Consider the following 5,319-nt stretch of genomic DNA (forward strand, 5'->3'; position numbering starts at 1 on the left):
CTGGCCGCGTGGGGACTCCTGGGAGGGGAGGGGTGGGGTGGGCGGGGCCAGCCAGGAGTGGGATTTGGGGGTTCTCCGAACTGCACAGAATCTTAGCTAGAGGTTCCCCCGAACCCCTGCGTACCCCCAACAGCCCACCTCTGGTGACACCCCTCTAGAATTTGTAAACCAGACAAGAAAATAGAGAACAAGCAGTGCTGTGTGTATGCGCACGCAAAGGAACTTGTGGATAAGCAAGCAAGATATTCTGTTTCTTGCGAACCAATAAGGCTGGAAAAACAGTCTATGATATTATGCGAACCGCCAAAAAAAAGAAAGAAAGAAAAAGGAATCTCTTATATTTCACAGCAGATGGAGGGTATCATTACGCCCTTACATAATAGATCAAATTAAATTCACATTTTCTCCGCACGTTTTTGCCGAGTTACAGGCTTCCATCACAGCTAGGGTTTATCAAACGATGCCACATACCAATTTTGTGCCTTTTTGCCTCCCCGAGATTACAGTGCTCGCCACTCTTCTGTAAATATACCTGCGGGCAGGATCAGGAAGGGAGGGCTGAATAATTGATAGTTGAAGAGGACATCATCAGCTTACCTTTCCCTAATTCACATTTAGTGGGTTGAGAATGGGGTGGAATAACTGAATCGGGTGGGTGGGTGGGTGGTTTCCTGGAAGAGCGACGTAGCATTATGCCAATTGCATTCTGCGATTAAAATGGCAGCCGTTGATTGGCCGGTTTGTTCATTGAAGGGAGGGGCGGGTGGGACTTTGTAACTGCTCCCCTTTATTGCAAAATCTCCATTCCCATCTCACTCCTGGGGGAAGGATACTGCAAAATCCCCATTCCCTCCCCACTCCTGGGGGAAGGATACTGCAAAATCCCCATTCCCTCCCCACTCCTGGGGGAAGGATATTGCAAAATCTCCATTCCCACCCCACTCTGCGGCCAGCCAGAGGTGGTATTTGCTGGTTCTCCAAACTACTCAAAATTTCTGCTACCGGTTCTCCAGAACCTGTCAGAATCTGCTGAATAGCACCCCTGTTCCAAAGTCATAAGCGCTTGCATCAGTACATTTTAACACAGAAAAAGTTGCCTACATTATGGAGAAATGTCGTTCCTTAGACCTCCCTGTTTGCAACATAAATCCAGCTAAATTCCCATTTTTTTTCCCTAAATCATAGGTCAGAGTTCACTTGACTTTCAACCAGCATAGAGGTGATGAAAGATAGGATGTCCTTGCTTTACCGTTTCTTTTTAAAAAAATATCCTTTCCCTACAGTTTGTGACAAGTCTGTGTTGGGTGAAAAATTAAATGTTGTTACAGCTATATTACCAAGGGCAAGTGTGATGCTCGGCGGTATAGGTGGTGTAAAAACGGAATAAATGCTTGTTTCTGCTTAAGTTGTAAAGGATTTCTCTCACATATACACCATCCATCCATCCATCCATTAATTATTTTCTTCCCCCCAAGCATTTATACATTGCTGGATGGAAAATAAAACCAGGTACAATTGTTGTAAAGGATTTTTCTCACACACGCATCCACCATCCATCCGTTAATTCCTCTTTTTTTTTTTTTTTACAAGCATTTGTACATGGCTGGATGGAAATAAGATCGGTTACACTGTTTTTACGTAGCTCACCTTTAAATCTGTGGGACCCATGGAAATCAATAAAAAACGCAAGTGAAAACATCTCCTGCCTGGACCATTTTTATTATATCTAAAACGGTAAAAAAGAAAACCTATTTCCATATGCAGCTGCTATTTTTAGGTGTAGAAGTATGATGTTCATGCCCAACGCCTATTTGCGGGAAAAGGAAATTGGTGAAAATTACTTTCCATTAGAAGGGAAATTGCTGTGGGCTGTAACTCAAGGTTTTCTGCTTATGACAAGGGGCTCTATAGCCTCGGTAAAAGTGCAGCCATTTCATATCAAGACGTCTTCGGCTGCCACCGAGATGCCAAGTCTTTTACTGAGAACAGCCAGGAAAAGGGGCAAAAGTATTGGACTTGAAATGACAAATTTACAGCAGAAACTTTGATGCCGGGTGTAACAACACATCTGACTGGCACACAAAACTTCGCTTTGCCAAGCTAATCTGTTGCTTTCTTTGCCTGATGCTAGAGATGAGGAGCTTTCTGTTCTGGTTAGCTACCCTGTTTCCCCGAAAATAAGACATCCCTTGATCATAAGCCCTATCGGGCTTTAGAGTGCATGCACTCTCCCAAAAATAAGCCGCCCTCAAGGTTGTAGAAAAACTGCACAACCAAGCCCCCACCTAAACAGAACACCCCCCCATCCAATCAGAGCACAGCCAAACCCCCAACCAATCAGAACACACCTCCACCCAATCAGAACACAGCCAAGCTCCCACCCAATCAGTTCACACCCCCACTGGCAGTTAAAAGGAAGAAACAGCTGCGATCACACATTGCTCCTAGAAGCACGAAGCCGAAAACACCAGCTTGAAGATGACGAATGAGACTTTGTCGAAACGTCGCCAAGACACTTCCAATTTTACGCGGGAGAAAACCTGAATAACCAAAGACCTACATACAAACACCCGCGAAAACCTCAGAAAACATATATATAATCTATATCATATATCATATGTATCATATCATATATCCATCATCTATCTACATCCTATCTATCTATCTATCTATCTATCTATCTATCTATCTATCTATCTATCTATTCTCTATCTATCTATCTGTCTATATCATCTCTCTATATCTATCTGTCTATATCATCTATTCTCTCTATATCTATCTATCTGTCTATCATCTATAAAATTTATTGGTCACCCATCTTACCTTAAGGTAACTAATTATTCCCAATTCTCACTTCACAAAGGTCTCGCTTAGCAACAGAAATGTTTGGCTCCCTTGTGGTCATAAATCAAGGACTACCTGTAACGAATCTGTAGAGCAGGCAGTGGATTGAACTCTGAAAAGTGTTCCAGTGTTACAAACACTTGGCCCACTCCCATGTGACAATTCAATTTCCATCTGCAAAGTCGCCAGGGGAAAACTTTGGCTGGCTATGGCCAGCCAAATTCTTCTTTTTTTTTTTTTTAAATGCAGGATTAATGCTGATTTTGATGCCTCTCCTAATCAGCAGTGGCAGAGACCTGTGTGGTCACACAGCACTTCCCCTTCATTTGTTTATGTAGAACAACATAACTCCTGCTGAGTAGAGTTAGGAAACAAACCACCCACGGAGACACTCTAATTATCACCAAAGGAAACAAGCTTTTGATCTGCCGGAAGGTGATATTTCTATCTTTCCAAATAGGCTGGTGGTTGTGAATACAGGCAGTCCTCGACTTACAACAGTTCATTTAGTGACGGTTCAAAAGCCACCGGTATTCTCTTTCTCTCTGGTCTAGAGGTCGAGCTCTCGCCTCACAATCAGGAAGCCGAGAGTTTGATCCTAGGTAGAGGCAGATATTTCTCTCTCTGGGCATAATGAGAATATATCTGCCGAACAAAACTCCGCATTGGAAACAGGAAGGGCATCCGGCCATTAAATCACTCTGCTAGCTCCATTCAGTTGCCCAGACTCCACCCTTCAAGGGATTATGGGGTTGTTAAAGGAGGAGGAGGAGGAGGATTTAGTGATCGTTCAAAGTTACAACGGCACTGAAAAAAAGGGACTTATGACTGTATTTTACAGTTACGACCTTTCCAGCATCCTCATGATCGTGTGGTCAAAATTCAGACGCTTGGCAACTGGTTCATATTTATGACGGTTGCAGTGTCCCGGGGATCACATGATCTCCTTTTGTGACCTTCTGACGAGCAAAGTCGATGGGGAAGCCAGATTCGCTTCACAACCGGGTTACTAACTTATCAAGGAAAGACGTCAAACGGGGCAAAATTCACTTTTCCAACCACATACAAATGGTTACATACTTGATCTTAGCAAAAACGGTAGGTGTATCGCCACTTATGGAAGCTGGCAACCACAAGAACATCCAGAGAGTCATAAAACACTAAAATGCAATATTTAATAATAATATTGGTATCCTCCGTGGTTGAAAGTGGACTTTCCATAAATTGTGAAAAGTAAGCAGTTTCTTAGGACTTCGGAAACCAGATTGTGTGATTTAAGTTATGAGTTAACTTATGACTGTATGACTGTAAACTTGTTGCTGGGATCCTTAAGATTTATATTGATTGCTTCCCTATGACTATCATTAAGTCTTGTACCTTATGATTCTTGACGAACGTATCTTTTCTTTTATGTACACTGAGAGCGTATGCACCAGACAAATTCCTTGTGTGTCTAATCACACTTGGCCAATAAAGTATTCTATTCTATTCTATTCTATTCTATTCTATTCTATTCTATTCTATTCTATTCTATTCTATTCTATTCTATTCTATTCCATTCCATTCCATTCCATTCCATTCCATTCCACTCCACTCCTCCTCTATTCCATTCCATTCCATTCCATTCCATTCCATATTTTCTATTCTGTTCTGTTCTGTTCTGTTCTGTTCTGTTCTGTTCTGTTCTATTCTATTCTATTCTATTCTATTCTATTCTATTCTATTCTATTCTATTCTATTCTATTCTATTCTATTCTATTCTATTCTATTCTATTCCATTCCATTCCATTCCATTCCATTCCATTCCATTCCACTCCATTCCATATTTTCTATTCTATTCTATTCTATTCTATTCTATTCTATTCTATTCTATTCTATTCTATTCTATTCTATTCCATTCCATTCCATTCCATTCCATTCCATTCCACTCCACTCCACTCCACTCCACTCCACTCCTCCTCTATTCCATTCCATTCCATTCCATTCCATTCCATTCCACTCCACTCCACTCCACTCCACTCCACTCCACTCCACTCTTCCTCTATTCTATTCCATTCCATTCCATTCCATATTTTCTATTCTATTCTATTCTATTCTATTCTATTCTATTCTATTCTATTCTATTCTATTCTATTCTATTCTATTCCATTCCATTCCATTCCATTCCATTCCATTCCATTCTAAGTTGGGTTGATACTAGAGTTGCATTTAGATTACATCAGTTGGTTGCTTTTCCTACTGAACGTATAAATTCCAGATTTTTTTATATGTTGGACTCTTTTAAGTGGTGGAATGCCTGAAAACAGCAGAAGAGAAGAGGAAGAAGTGGAGAAAATCACACATACGAAGACCTGCAGATAGAAGTGGAACAAGTGTGGCAAGAGAAAGCAAAGATAGTACCAATAGTCTTAGACACCTTGGCTGCAATCCCCAAACAACTGGAGCACCCCTTGAACACCATCAGCATTGACAAAA

Source organism: Pituophis catenifer, unplaced genomic scaffold (genome assembly GCF_029215685.1).
Source record: "Pituophis catenifer annectens isolate HBS135680 unplaced genomic scaffold, rPitCat1.0.hap2 SCAF_16, whole genome shotgun sequence".
Lineage (NCBI taxonomy): Eukaryota > Metazoa > Chordata > Lepidosauria > Squamata > Colubridae > Pituophis > Pituophis catenifer.